The sequence below is a fragment of the Nomascus leucogenys genome, chromosome 4 (assembly GCF_006542625.1).
Source record: "Nomascus leucogenys isolate Asia chromosome 4, Asia_NLE_v1, whole genome shotgun sequence".
In the NCBI taxonomy this organism is placed as follows: domain Eukaryota; kingdom Metazoa; phylum Chordata; class Mammalia; order Primates; family Hylobatidae; genus Nomascus; species Nomascus leucogenys.
Genome location: NC_044384.1, coordinates 142,295,955 through 142,310,555, shown reverse-complemented (window position 1 = coordinate 142,310,555; position 14,601 = coordinate 142,295,955). Strand labels below are relative to the sequence as shown.

General features: G+C 42.8%; 1 protein-coding gene across 1 annotated transcript in view; it reads left to right on the top strand.

Moving 5' to 3' along the window:
- The window catches only part of ERI1 (exoribonuclease 1), a 97,783-nt gene extending 96,898 nt beyond the window's left edge, over positions 1–885 (top strand). Inside the window, exon 8 of the mRNA XM_030812404.1 lies at positions 668–885. The gene's annotated coding sequence lies outside the window, so the exon portion shown is untranslated. The remainder of the gene's footprint in view (positions 1–667) is intronic.
- Positions 886–14,601: the final 13,716 nt, after the last annotated feature.

The window sequence follows — 14,601 nt, the reverse complement described above, 5'->3', positions numbered from 1 at the left end:
AAACCATCACCACAATATGTTGAGCATATCCATCCACCAACAAAGAGTTCTTGTGCTCCCTTCTTCCTTCTCCCCAAGTAAGAATTGAACTCCATTGCTACTGATTAGTTCAACTTTTTCAGAATTTTGTAGAAATCATCATACAGGGCCAGGCACAGTGGCTCATGCCTGTAATACCAGCACTTAGGGAGTCAGGAGGTTTGCTTGAGCCCAGGAGTTCAAGACCAGCCTGGACAATATAGTGAGACCTTGTCTCTACAAAAAAATAAAAAATTAGCCAGGTGTGGTGGTGCATGCCTGTGATCCCAACTACTCAGGAGACTGAGGTGGAAGAATCAGTTGAGCCTGGGAGGTCAAGGCAGCAATGAGCTGTGATGGTATCATTGCAATCCAGCCAGGGCAACAGAGCAGGACACTCTCTCAAAAAAAAAAAAAAACAAAAAAACCCCAACCAAATAAATAAATAATTGTACACTATATACTCTTTTTCATGTGGCTTTCATGCTCTTTACTACTGAAGAGCATTCCATTGTATGATACAGCAGTTTATCCATTTACCTGTCAATGGACCTTTGGGGTTGTTTCTACTTTTTGGTTATTATGAATAATGCCGCAGTCTTTGCTAACGGTATTGGTATGGACACATGCTTTCATTTCTTTTGGGTAGACAACTGTGAGTGGAATTGCTGAGTCATGTGGCAAACTACTAGTTCTGTTGAACCTCACGGCCATAATTCTGTTCATGTCAGCTCATTGTAGAACCGCATCAATGAAGACCAAGATGATAAAGAAGAAAAATTGCAGCTAACATTTACTGCACATTTACTACAAGCCAAGCGTTGCACTATGAAGTTGAAGTGCATTATTCATTAACCCCTTCACTAATTCCTCTGAAATAGGTACTGTGAATACCTTCATTTAAAATGAGGAAGCTAAGCCTTTTCAAAGTTAAGTAACTTGCCTAAGGTTTCTTAACATCTAGCGAAAAGTATAGAACTCAAACCTAGGTCTTTCTGACCCTGCAGTTTGTGTTTCTGTCCATGGTGTAAGTGAATGAGTCAATGTATGCTAAAGTCAAGACTCTTATCTTGTGTTTTGCCTTCTTTCAGCACGGACAGAAGCACATTAATCTAGTCACAGGTGCAATTGAGGGGCATTCTGATTAGCTGAGATGTTGGTTTCATTTTGCTTTACTGTTAGTCTAAGAATCTAAGGAAAATATAATGTGCAAGATACATTTGGCAATCATTTTATAGATTTTGTTAAAACTCCGTAGGAATCCTTTATAAAGTTGTCTAATCTAAAATATATGACTATATTTAAGATGCATTTGTTTGCTTGGTTTAGATGGTAGTTTTTTACAGGGCTTCATCCATCGAAACACAATAAATGGAAATTGACTGTAGAATCCTGAGAATTTGTAATATTTGGAGGCAGAATGACATAGCATAGAGAACATGAGTTTGCAGGTAAAAGAGACTTGGACTGAATATTCGGTCTGATGTTTCACAATGGAAAAACTATTGAAACCTCATTTTCTCCTTGGTAGAATGAAGATAGTAATGCCTATTTAAAGGGTGGTTGTAAGGATTAAAGAAGATGACAGACTTGTTACCCGTTGACACATTAGATTCTTGGTGAGGGTCAGGTCCTGGTTCATTTTTCTAGTCCCCCCCCCAACCTTTTTTTTTTTTTTTTAAAGGGATCACACCTTTTTAACCTGGCTTAAAATCTAAATCCCTTCCTGCTAGGAGTTGGTGATCCTTCCCAAACCATATGCAAAATTTAGTATGTTTGTACATGTTCATTTTGTGAGAAAATATCCCTGTGTATTAGTCCCTTTTCAAACTGTTATAAAGAACTACCTGAGACTGGATAGTTTATGAAGAAAAGAGGTTTAATTGGCTCACAGTTCCGCATGGCTGGGGTGGCCTCAGGAAACTTACATTTTTGGCAGAAGGAGAAGGGGAAGCGAGGCACGTGGCAAGATGCAGGGGAAGTGCCACACTTTTAAACCATCAGATCTCGTGAGAACTCACTTACTATCACGAGAACAGCCTGGGGGAAACCACCCCCATGATCCAATCACCTCCCACCAGGCACCTCCCCATGGGGATTACAATTCCAGATGAGATTTGGGTGGAGACGCAGAGCCAAATCATATCACCCTGGCTTTCATCAGATTTCAAAGAAATCCATGATTCAAAGGCAATTTAGAACCACTGGGAGATTGTTTTTCATTCATTCAACAGTATTTACTGAATATCCACTATGGGTCAAGTGTTTTGCTCAGACAAACTGTGTCCCCGATTTTCAGGAAGGTACCGCCTAGAGTGGTGAATAAAAGTATGACCTGTTTTGTGAATCTGTGTGTTATCACGCTATTGTTAGGTTGGTGCAAAAGTAATGGAGGCTTTTGCCATTGAAAGTAATTACTTTTCACCAACTTCATGCTTATATGTATGGAGATGACACATGAGAGAAAAAGGTGAGTACATGGAATAAAAAGCAGAAGAGTCCAGGCAGTAGAGTGGACAGGAACAGGCATCAAGAAAATAAACCTTCCTGACTTTGACTTACAGCCAGCTGCTGTATTAAGGTGTAGGATTGTGTAGGTTCTGCCCCACAGAAGTGCCGGCCAAGGGGTGAGTGGAGAGAGTTGGGCTGGGGAGGTGATGAGATGCAGCTTGAGCTCCCTTCACCAAGCTGGGGGCCCTCAAGACTCTACGTATCTGGAGAGAGTAACTTTTTCCAATATGCTCCAAGGTACTATAGGAGGCTGCCAGCCCAGTGTACTGCTGCTACACAGAGAGTCAGATTTTCCTTTACGAGCTGAGCTGTTAAACTTGAAAGTAGATCAACTCTAGTTCTGAAAAAGAAAAAAAAAAAAGTGGGTTCTTTGGCTCTTTGCTCAATTGATCCCTTAGAGGACATGATCAAGATAACTAACAGTTGGGTCACTATGTCAACAGTGTTTGGGGAACAAAGGAGGTGTCATTCAGCCTCACACCTTTCCAGACAGCTAGTAAGGTGAGTTGGAAAAATCCCAATGCAGGAGAGGAATTTGTTTTTTTTTGCGGCTCGGTCCCCTCATTTTATAGATAAAGAAACTGGGACCCAGCCTTTTCTTAAGCATGCAGCAGGAGAGTGGATGGTAAAGGCAGGAGGCCTTGGAGGATTCATTGTACTCACTCTGAGCACCCGACAATGGGAAGGGGCCCCTCTGCGGTGACACTGGCTCTCCTGGCCCTGTTCACAGTGACTAGCTCCACCCACCTGGCATATCTTGGGGCCAGAGCCTGTGCATATTTATTCTTTCGAGTCTTGCACTTTGCTCTTTTATTTTTACTGGCCCTGCACTTGTGTTTGCTCTTGGTGCTCTCTTCATACATATTGCAGGAGGCCCCTTGTTTAACTTGAGCTTGGGACTAAATATAACTACTGCTATCGCCAGAGGCATCCATACATGTCAGCCCTTTTTCAGTGTTTGTCTGCTCCACCCCAGGTCGCAGGCACGGGGCAGGCCCCAGCACTCCTTTCATAGGAATTCACTTTTAAATGGAAACTATCACCAAAAGCAGGGGTGACCGGGGCCGGGAAGAAATCAGTTCTATCACAGGCTGCACTCATGCTTCGTCCCTGGTGTGCAAAAGCCCAGTCCCCAAATCTCCAAACCTCTCTTCTCCGTTTCACAGCATGGTAGATGCCCCTCCCACTGACTCCATCCCCATCCCGTGAGCCCTTTGAAGAGAACTGCAAAGTGTCTGCAGCTTTGACACGTGCTTTTGTCCCCCGGTGCCTTCCAAAGCCTTTAGGTCATGCCACGGAACTGCAAACCATGGTTCTTGGACATTGTTTCCACACTGCACATTGCACCAGGACAAGCTTCCACCTCACCTCCTCCAGGAAGCTCTCACCCACACTCCTATCAACAATGCCCTTGCCTGTCTATAGTAATCATGGTGATTAAAAGTTGCCTGCATGGTTCATAAATTACTGTGTGGTTTTCATCCTGTCAAAAGCCCATCATTACTCGAATTAGTGTCTTCCACTCACCAATCCCTGATCCCTTTTCTCAGTGCTGAGAAAACAGGTGCTTGCCAATATCTCACTCTCTTGAGAACACGGAAGAAGATTCAAGCTCGCATTTCATACTTCTCTGAATACGATAGGATCTGCTGTGACCTCCACTGCAGGCTGGGGAATACCAGGCCAGAAGCGGGGCTTGGAGGGGCAGCTGGAGCTCCTAGAGAGAAAAGAGGGCACTGGCCCAGCCAGCCGAATCAACCCGGGATAATGAAACAGCAGAACTCGAAACCACATTGTTCTTGCAGCTTCCGCTGGGTCTGAAATCAGATCCTTTACAATTTCTTCAACGTCTACAAGGTCAGAGACTCACTCCTTTGAAAGAATACTGCATGCAGCGACATCATTTCCTGAATCAATCCGCTTTTCTCTCCATCCCTTCTAGCAATTGTGAGCACCTGCTGTGTACAAAGCCCAGGGTTAACAAGAAGTCTAAGATGTACTCCTTGTACTTCTAGAGCGTGCTATCTAGGACAAAAGACTTATGTAAAGTTACGTTCAAAGGAAGAAGAAAGGACCCTTGGATAAGTCGACTGGGCTGCTGTTGGGGGTTGTCAGCAGCAGGGGTCGTTTCAGGCACAAATTCAGGGAGAGTGGGTGATGATAGAGTAAGGAGATGTACGGGGGAAAGGGGAAGGGTTTATTTATGTGTTCATTTGTGAACTTGTTTCAACCCCGGGGGAAGAAGCAAGTGGTGAAGGTGGAGATTGCAAATACCAGAAAAGGCAGAAAGGAAGAGTACCCGAGATTCCATTGGAGAAAGACACAATGCGGTGTGGCAGGGACATGGGGCCACGCCTTGGATGCTTCTCCATGAGGACAGGTCATGATTGTTCCATCAGCCTCTAGATGCACAGCTGGCAGTTTTCTATATGGCTGCCCAGCTGCTCAGCCTGTTCTCCAGAAGGTCTGCTTAGGTCACGTGTTGGCTGTAGGTGAGGACTGGGAATACTTCTTGTTCTTTGCCCTGGGTCCTGTGTGTACAGGGTCACCCTCATGCCACTGGGACTTTGAATGAGGACATAGTGTCCGACGCCGTTCACGGGAAGAACTATTCTGGTCAGGTGACATCTGAAACTGGCTGCAGTTTGCTGGTGGGGGTGGGGTGGGGTGGGGTACAGGCATCAGAATTTGAGAGTCTCTCTGGCTTCAACATCTCTACTGCAGACAGTTAACCTCAAGAGGCCCCAGGAGGGGATCTTCCTGGTGCCATTAAGAACACAGAGCATGAGGGGCCCCCGTCTTCAAGGAGGTGGAGGTGGCTGTGAGCTCAAGGTGGGGCCTTCTGATTTTCAGTGATTTGTTGTTAGAACCGGAATTTCAGGGTTTTTTGCGGCCTGGGGTCTATCCAGGCAGGTGTTAGAAAACTGGAATGACTAGATCATTAAGTGGTGTTGAGTGTGGCCATGCCAGAGTATGAAAGCTTTAGCAGGAACACAGAGCAGGATCTTATCTCTGCTGCCTCAGTTGGACACATGATATTGCATTAGACATAAGCTCAAAGCTCACATCTCCCTTGGAAATACACAGTAACATCTAAAAACAATGAGTTAAGATTAATAAAATATTCTTGGCTTGTGTTTTAAATCAAATTGGAAGTCCAATTCATTTTGATCACTAATATATGCTTTTTGCTATTCCACAATCCATGCAAAATAAGATAATGTGTTTTGGGTATAGCCCAGGACCTGGTGGACACTCAGAAATGCTGGTTATTTTCCTTAGTCTCGTCCCACCCGTTCCCCATAGAAGAAAGTCTGCACCCCATACATTTGAAACCCTGCACAATATTTTCCCTTTCTTGTGTTCAATCATATGTAAGCACTAATTATGTGCCAGGCCAGGGAATGCAGTAGACAAAGTCCTTGATCTCATAAAATTTATTTATTTCTTAGAGACAGGGTCTTGTTCTATTGCCCAGGCTGGAGTGCAGTGGTACAATCATTGCTTACTCCAGCCTCCAAATCCTGAGCCCAGGATTTGCCATCATGTCAAACTTCTCATGGAATTTAGATTATAGTAGGAGAGAAAGTCAAGAAACAAATAAAACACAGTGTACCATGCCAGGTAATGAGAAGTTCTAAGAAAAAATTGCAGCAGGGTCGGAGGATTAAGCATCTGCCTTAACATCTTTATTTCACATTTAGTCACCAAAGGAGCCCTCTGCTAGATCCAGGCTCACATCCAGCCTTACATAGTACAGACCGTCTTGAAGGTCAAAGTATGCATTTCAACTATTTCTTTCCATAAAAGCCCTCCAAGTCCCCTAACTCAGGGATCCCGCAGCCGCAGGCCGTGGATTGGTACTGGTTCATGGCCTATTAGGAACTGGGCCACAGGGCAGGAGGTGAGCAGCAGTCAGAAGCTTCATCTGTGTTGACACCCACTTCCCATCACTCGCATTACTGCCCAAGCTCTGCCTCCTGTCAGATCAGCAGCAGCATTCGATTCTCATAGGAGCTTGAGCCTTATTGTGAACTTACATATGCGAGGGATCTAGGCTACACGCTTCTTATGAGAATCTAATGCCTGATGATCTGAGGTGGAGCAGTTTCATCCCCAAATCATCCCCTGCCCCTAAGTCTCTGGAAAAGTAAAACAAATCCCTGAGACCACTGCCCCAACCCTTGTTTTGCACATTTGTTGTCATGTTGTTTTTGATTAAGATTCCAATGCTTCTTGTATCTTATTCTTTCCACTTTGGTTCAGTTTTCTTCTTTAGAAAATATACTCTTTTTCATTGAGGGCCTGTGAATAATATATTATCTTAGTCTTAATTTGTATATATATATAAAGAGAGAGATGGAGTGTTGCTCTATTGCCCAGGCTGGAGTGCAGTGGCACAATCTCGGCTCACTGCAACCTCCACCTCCTGGGTTCAAGTGATTCTCATGCCTCAGCCTCCTGAGTAGCTGGGACTACAGGCGCCCACCACCACGGCCAGCTAATTTTTGTATTTTTAGTAGAGATGGGGTTTCACCATCTTGGCCAGGCTGGTCTCGAACTCCTGACCTCAAGTGATCCACCCACCTTGCCTCCTAAAATGCTGGGATTACAGGTGTGAGCCACCGCACCCGGCCTTAATCTGAATATATTTTTGTTTCATCTCTACATTTATTTAATAGTTTAGTCCTCTATAGTATCTAGATTAAAATTACTTTCCACTAGCTGTTGGAAATATTATTCCACCATCTTCTGGTGTCCATCGCTGTCATTGAGAAGCCTTTTGTCCGGCGAATTGTTATGCTTTGTGTAATCTGTCTTTTTCTCTCATTGCTTCCTCCTCTCCTCCCTTCCGTTTTTTTTTTTTCCTCTCTCTCTCTCTCCCTTTTCCCTTGTATATTTTTAAGGTTTTCTAAATCGTGTGTGTGTGTGTGTGTGTGTTCAGTAGCTTCACTACAAGGCTTCTTGGTATAGATTTGGTTTCCTCTGTCCTGCCTGAGACTAACATCTTCAAGTACGAATTCTTATTCCTTCTCTCAAAACTCAAACCCAGTGAAATGTCGACTCTTCATCTTCCATTTCTCTTAATATGCTGTAATATTTTCTATCTCTTTATCTCTGGTTGGGGAGGGTAATCTGTGCATATATTTTACAATCGCAGATGACAATGATCTATTTTACAATTCCCATGTTCGCTGCTCAGTTTTGCTGATCTGCGGTTATGCTGTGCCCTGCATTTTAATCTCAATGATGAGACTTATTCATTAAAATTCTTTTTTTAAATCTTTTTTTTCTACTTTCATAGTGCCTTGTTCTCTTCTAGGAGTTTTGTCTTTTGTAGATACGTGTTTAATCATTTCAAACATTTTTCTTTCATATTCTCTTTCTGATTGCCATTCTGTTCTATCAAGTCTAATTCTCCTGTTCATTTTGTCTGCTCATTCTTGGTGAATGGATGGTGAATTGTTGCCTTATGTATTTTGTCATTTTCAATTTGTGCTCTAATACACATTGTGTGTGTGTAAAAATTTCTCGTGGCATGGGTTGTGAGAATATCCTTCTAATGTTATTATCTCTATTTCTGCCAGGGACTCTATGGGTATCAGTTAACTAAGAGTTGTTTTTTTTTGTTTTTGTTTTTTTGAGACAGGGTTTTGCTCTGTCACCCAGAATGGAGTGCAGTGGGCAATCTTGGCTCACTGCAACCTCTGCCTGCCGGGTTCAAGCAATTCTCCTGCCTCACCCTCCCAAGTAGCTGGGATTACAGGAGCCTACCACCAGGCCTGGCTAATTTTTATATTTTTAGTAGAATCAGGGTTTCACCATGTTGGCCAGGCTGGTCTCGAACTCCTGACCTCAAGGAATCAGCCCACCCTGGCCTCTCAAAAAGTGCTGGGATTACAGGTGTGAGCCACCACGCCCAGCCCTAAGATCTGTTTTTTTTTTTTTTTTCTTATGTTTGTTCCTGAACTTATGGGTTCCTAGGCCAAATAAATAAATTTGAATCCTTCCTCCATGCAAGGTATAGGCTTAGAGTTCCAACTTTTCAAGAGAGACTTTATTTCTCCACCCAGAAACAGAAAAAAGTTTCTTGTAATACCTTGGTAGTGATGGGTAGATTTTTCTAGTTGATCTTGTAACCAAGGAGGCAGCTCTAGCAGGGTTCCAGCTTAATGCAGGAATTTCAGTTACCAGCTCCATGGTTTTATCAGGCTCAAAGCCTTGCTGAGGTTAACATATAGCCTCAATGTTGGCTTTAAGACGCAATGCTACATAGATCCCTAGTGTGGGCCCTGAACCAGCAGCGACAGAAGCAGCATGTTGTGGGCTGTCAGAAATAAACCCTTAGTCCCCACTGCAGAATCAGAATTTTTATCCTAGCAAGACTCACAGATGATTCCTGTGTACATTACGGTTTGAGAAGCGCCGCCCCAGGTCACATGTTTTTTAATGCTCATTCTTCCAACTTCTCCCCTAGAGAAGCTATAATGTCACTCATGTTTTTTCTGGGCTCTTTGTTTTAAACTTCTCTCTGCATTTTTGGAAACAGAGATGTAATTTTCTTTCTTGAGAGCTCATCTGTGCATTTAAAAACATTTTTGTTGAAAACTTCTTAGTTGGCCATATTGCCAGGCCTAGAAATCCAATCCTACTCATTCTTCAAAGTTAAACTTTAAGCTTTTAGCAGTTTTCTATGCCAGCCCCTACCTTTGTGCTTTGTAGATATAGACACTCAACAAACTATTTGTAGCTTTTGCATTCAAATGATGGATTAGAAAAATGTTCATTATAGTGACATGGTATCATTTTTGCTTAGTTCTGCCCCTTCTGTGGTATTCTCTTTTTTTAACATAATACCCTCTGTGTCCCACTATATACTTTCTACAAAGCTGGCTGTGGCTCAAGCCAAGGCCTCCTCTCTGGCACTATGGAATTTCTCTAATGAGATAGGAAAAATCTGTTGTGCTCTCAGAGTCACAGACACTGAACAACACAGAAGGGGCCAGGTTATCAGTGGCCACTTCTTCCAGAGTTCTTGTAGGACAGTTGGTTATCTCAGCCTGTGCCCAGTCAGGCTACACGTGGGGGTCTGGGTAGTAAAAGCTGCAGAGAAAGCAGCTCTGTCCAGATTCATTTGATTAACTAGACAGGCGCATTAACTATACACCCGTTCATTGCATTGCAGTATCCTGAACCTCGGGGGCACTTGAAGGGGAAGAGGAAGTAGCTCCTGCCTCTGGGGTGCTTACAATCGTATGGTAGTGAGACACCCATATCCAAAAGAATGAGAAGAAAAATCCCAAGACGATAGAGATGCAAGTGCCTCATAGGGACGTAGAAACTGTGTACAAAATGCAGAGAGAACATCAAGGAAAGAGAAGCAACTCCATTGGCTGGGACAGAGGAACATCATCCCTTGTTTCCTTTAATCGCCAGTAATTATTTATCCCCTGCTTGCTTCTGCTTGGGGCCAAACCATTCTCCTTTGTTTTAGAGAGAAGGAAAGAGCCCCTCTGCTCTCCCCTTCCTGGGAAATTCATGACACCAACAGCGGAGATCTTGGCTTTTTACACTATTTTGGGGGCTCTGCTTGGCATAAAATAATACATTCCCTGCATGGGGCTAGGACGGATTGCTGCTTTTCTCCCACCTCCTGTAGGGTACATCTGGCCAACAGTCCCGATCATTGTTTGCAAAGCTTCTATTCAAACATGTATATTGTTTTATGAATGGCAAAAGAGGAAGCCAACAATAACCTTAGGTCTTCATCTGCTTCTTTCATGTGAAGGGCGGGATGATTCCGTGAAGCTCCCCTCCAGCCAGTGTCCCATGCTCTCTGTTTCCTGGGAAGCCAAGATCAGCAACATCATTGTCTTCTTTTGCTCACTGCACACCCACTCCTGGAGTCCCAAACCCCATTCCTTTCTAAATCCTACCAGCCTTAAATGCTCTCTTTCCCTGGTGACTTTGTATCTGAATGGATTATTTGAAACTTCAGTGGTGCCTTATAGTGTTAGGAATTGTTTTTATGTCTTTCTGACTTACCTTCCCAAATATATTTTAAGCTATTTGAAGGCAGAGGATTCATAGCATGTGGCACAATGCAGGCAAGGGCAAGTTCTCAAAGATCTCAAGAGAGTCTGTTGAGGCCAAATTCATAACACTGTTAGTTATCATATATAAGGTCACTCACCTGCTCTGACGAAGCCCTTCCGTATGATGCCCAGGTTGTTGTAGAAGTCATAGTAAAGAATGTCTAAGGACATAGGAATGTTTTGTTCATAAAGGTCAGAGGAATAAGCCAGACTTTCCACTGTTGGGGGAGGTGAAATGCCACACAAGTGCTTACCTGAACCCAGTACCTCCATTCTCCTGCCACCAACAGTTTACTTCCTATCACCTTCTCTCCCATGTAGAATCATCAAATGTCCCATGCAACTTTCTGAGGTTATCTTGGAGATATCACAGGTTCAGTTCCAGACCACGACAATAAAGCAAGCATAGGCTGGGCACGGTGGCTCACACCTGTAATCCCAGCACTCTGGGAGGCTGAGGTGGGTAGATCATTTGAGGTCAGTAGTTTGAGACCAGCCTGGCCAAAATGGTGAAACGCTGTCTCTACTAAAAATACAAAAATCAGCCAAGCATGGTGGTGGGCGCCTGTAATCCCAGCTACTTGGGAGGCTAAGGCAGGAGAATCGTTTGAACCTGGGAAGTGGAAGTTGCAGAGAGCCAAGATGACACCACTGCGCTCCAGTCTGAGTGACAGAGTGAGACTCCATCTAAACATAAAAAATAAAAATAAATAAAGCAAGTATTGCAATAAAGCAAATCACCTGAATATGTTGGTTTCCCAGTGCACATAAAAGTTATCTTTTTGCTATACTAAAGTCTATTAAGTGTCCAATAGCACTATGTCTAAAAAAAGATGTACCTATCATCTTAATTTAAAATACTTCAGGCCAGGTGCGGTGGCTCATGTCTGTACTCCGAGAACTTTGGGAGGCCAAGGTGGATGGGTCACTTGAGGTCAGGAGTTCGAGACCAGCCTGGCCAACATGGTGAAACCCCATCTGTACGAAAAATACAAAAATTAGTCGGGTGTGGTGGTGGGTGCCTGCAATCCCAGCTACTCAGGAGCCTGAGGTGAGAGAAGTGCTTGAACCTGGGAGGCAGAGGTTGCAGTGAGCTGAGATTACACCACTGCCCTCTAGCCTGGGTGACAGAGTGAGACTCCATCTCAAAAAATAAATAAATAAAAATAAAAATACTTTATTGCTAAAATATTGCTAACAATTATCCAAGCCTTTAGCAAGTCATAATGTTTTTGCTGATGAAGAGTCTTGCCTCAATGCTGATGGCTGCTAACTTAGCAGGATGCTGGTTGCTGAAGGTTAGGGTGGCTGTGGCAATTTATGAAAATAAGACAGCAGTGAAATTTGCTGCATTGATTGACACTTGCTTTCACGAAAGATTTCTCTGTAGCTTGTGATGCTGTTTAATAGCATTTTACCCATGGTAGAACCTCTTTCAAAATTAGAGTCAGTCGTCTCAAATCCTGCTGCTGCTGTGTCAACTAGGCTTAGGTAATATTCTAAATCCTAAGAATGTTCACAGCATCTTCAACAGGAGTAGATTCCATCTCAAGAAACCACTTTCGTTGCTCATCCATAAGAAGCAGCTCCTCATTTGTTGAAGTTTTATCATGAGATTGCGGCAATTCAGTCATATCTTCAGGCTCCACTTCTAATTCGAGTTGTCTTGCTATTCCCACCACCTCTGCATTGACTTCCTCCATTAAAGTCCTGACCCTCTCGAAGTCATCCATGATGGCTGGAATCAACTTCTTCTAAATCCCCGTTAATGTGGATATTTTGGATGCATGCCTGTAGACCCAGCTACTTGGGGAACTGAGATGGGATTATTTGAGGCCAGGAGTTCGAGGCTACAGCGAGCTATGATTGTGCCACTTCACGGCAGCCTGGTGACAGAGTGATACCGTATCTCCAAAAATATTTATAAAAAAGAAAAAAATAAAAAATGTTGATATTTTGACCTCCTCCCATGACATGCAAGACCACATAATGGAATCTAGAATGGCAAATCTTTTCCAGAAGTTTCTTAGTTTACTTAGCCCAGCTCCATCACAGGAATCAGTATGTATGGCAGCTACAGCCTCACAAAATGTATCTCTTAAATAAGGCTTGAAATTTGAAATTACTCCTTGATTCATGGGTTGCAGCGTGGACACTGTGTTAGCAGGCATGGAGCGGCATTAATCTCCTGTACATCTCCATCACTGCTCCTGGGTCACTAGGTCCATTGTCAATGAGAAGTCCGATTTTGAAAGAAAACTTTTTTTCTAGAGAAACAGTTCTCAATAATGGGCTTGAAATATTCAGTAAACCATGCTGTAAACAGATGTGCTATCATCTGCGCTTCTTTGTTCTCTTTATAGAGCACAGGCAGAGTAGGTTTAGCATAGTTCTTAAGGACCCTAGGATTTTAAGAATCGTCAATGAGCATTGGCTTCATCTAAAATTTACCAGCTGGATTAGCCCCCTAATAAGAGAATCAGCCTCTCCTATGAAGCCAGGCATTGATGTCTCTTCTCTAGCTGTGGAAGTTCTAGATGGCATCTTCTTCCAATGAAAAGCTATTTCTTCTACATCAAAAACCTGTTGTTTACTATAGCAACCTTCATCAATTATGTTAGCTAGATCTTCTGGATAACTCTCTGTAACTTCTATATCAATACTTGCTGCTTCATCTTACCCTTCTGTATAATGGAGATGGCTTATTTTCTTAAACGTCATGAACTACCCCCTGGTAGCTTCCAACTTTTCTTCTGTAGCTCCCTCACCTTTCTCAGCCTTCATAGAATTGAGGAGAGTTAGGGCCTTGCTGTGAGTTAGGTTTTGGCTTAAGAGAATGTTGTAGTTGGTTTCATCTTCTAACCAGACCACTGAAAATTTCTCTATATCAGCAATAAGGCTCTTTCACTTTCTTATCATTCATGTGTTCACTGGAGTAGCATTTTTAATTTCTTCCAGAACTTTGCCTTCACATTGACTACTTGGCTAACTGGAGCAAGAGGCCTAGCTTTAGGCCTATGTCAGCTTTCAACGTGGCTTCCTCACTAAGCTTAATCGTTCCTATCTTTTGATTTAAAGTGAGAGATGTATGACCCTTTCACATGAACACTTAGAAACCATCGTAATGTTATTAATTGGCCTAATTTCAGTATTGTTATTGAAATTGTTAACAATAACAATTTTGTTAATTGGCCCAATTTCAATATCGTTATGTCTCAGGGAATAGGGAGGACTGAGGAGAGGGAGGGAGATTGGGGGATGGCTGGTCAGTGGAACAATCAGAACATACACAACATGAATCAATTAAGTGACCATCAAATTACTAATAACCAAAGGTAAAAAGAAAATCTTGAAAGTAGCTAAAGAAAACATAGTTTACAATGGAGAGCAACAATGTCAATTATCACTGATTTCTCTGCAGAAACAATGGAAGACAGAAGACAGTGGAGTAACATCTTTAAAGTATAAAAGAAAAATACTCTCAATCCAGAATATCTATATCCAGTAAAAATATTCTTCAAGAATGAAAGCGAAATGAAGACATTTTTCAGATACACGGAATCTAAGATAATTAGTTACTGGCAGATCTGAACTCTAAGAATTACTACAATATAAGTTCTTTAGAATAATGGAAAAATTATCACATCTTAACCCATTGAGGCTAGTACAGCAAAATATCGTAAACTGGGTAGCTTGTAAACAGAATTTATTTCTTACAATTCTGGGGGCTGGGAAGCTAAAAGTGCCAGCAGATTTGGTGTCTGGTGAGGGCCCACTTTCTGCCTCACAGATGATGTCTTCTTGTTATATCCTCACATGGTGAAAGAGGCAACTGAGCTTCCTTGGGCTCTTTTATAAAGGCACTAATGCCATTTATGAGAGTCCCATCCTCATGGCCTAATCACCTCACAAAGGTCCCACTTCTTAATACCATCACCTTAGGGTTTTTTCAATATATGAATCTTAGGGAGACACA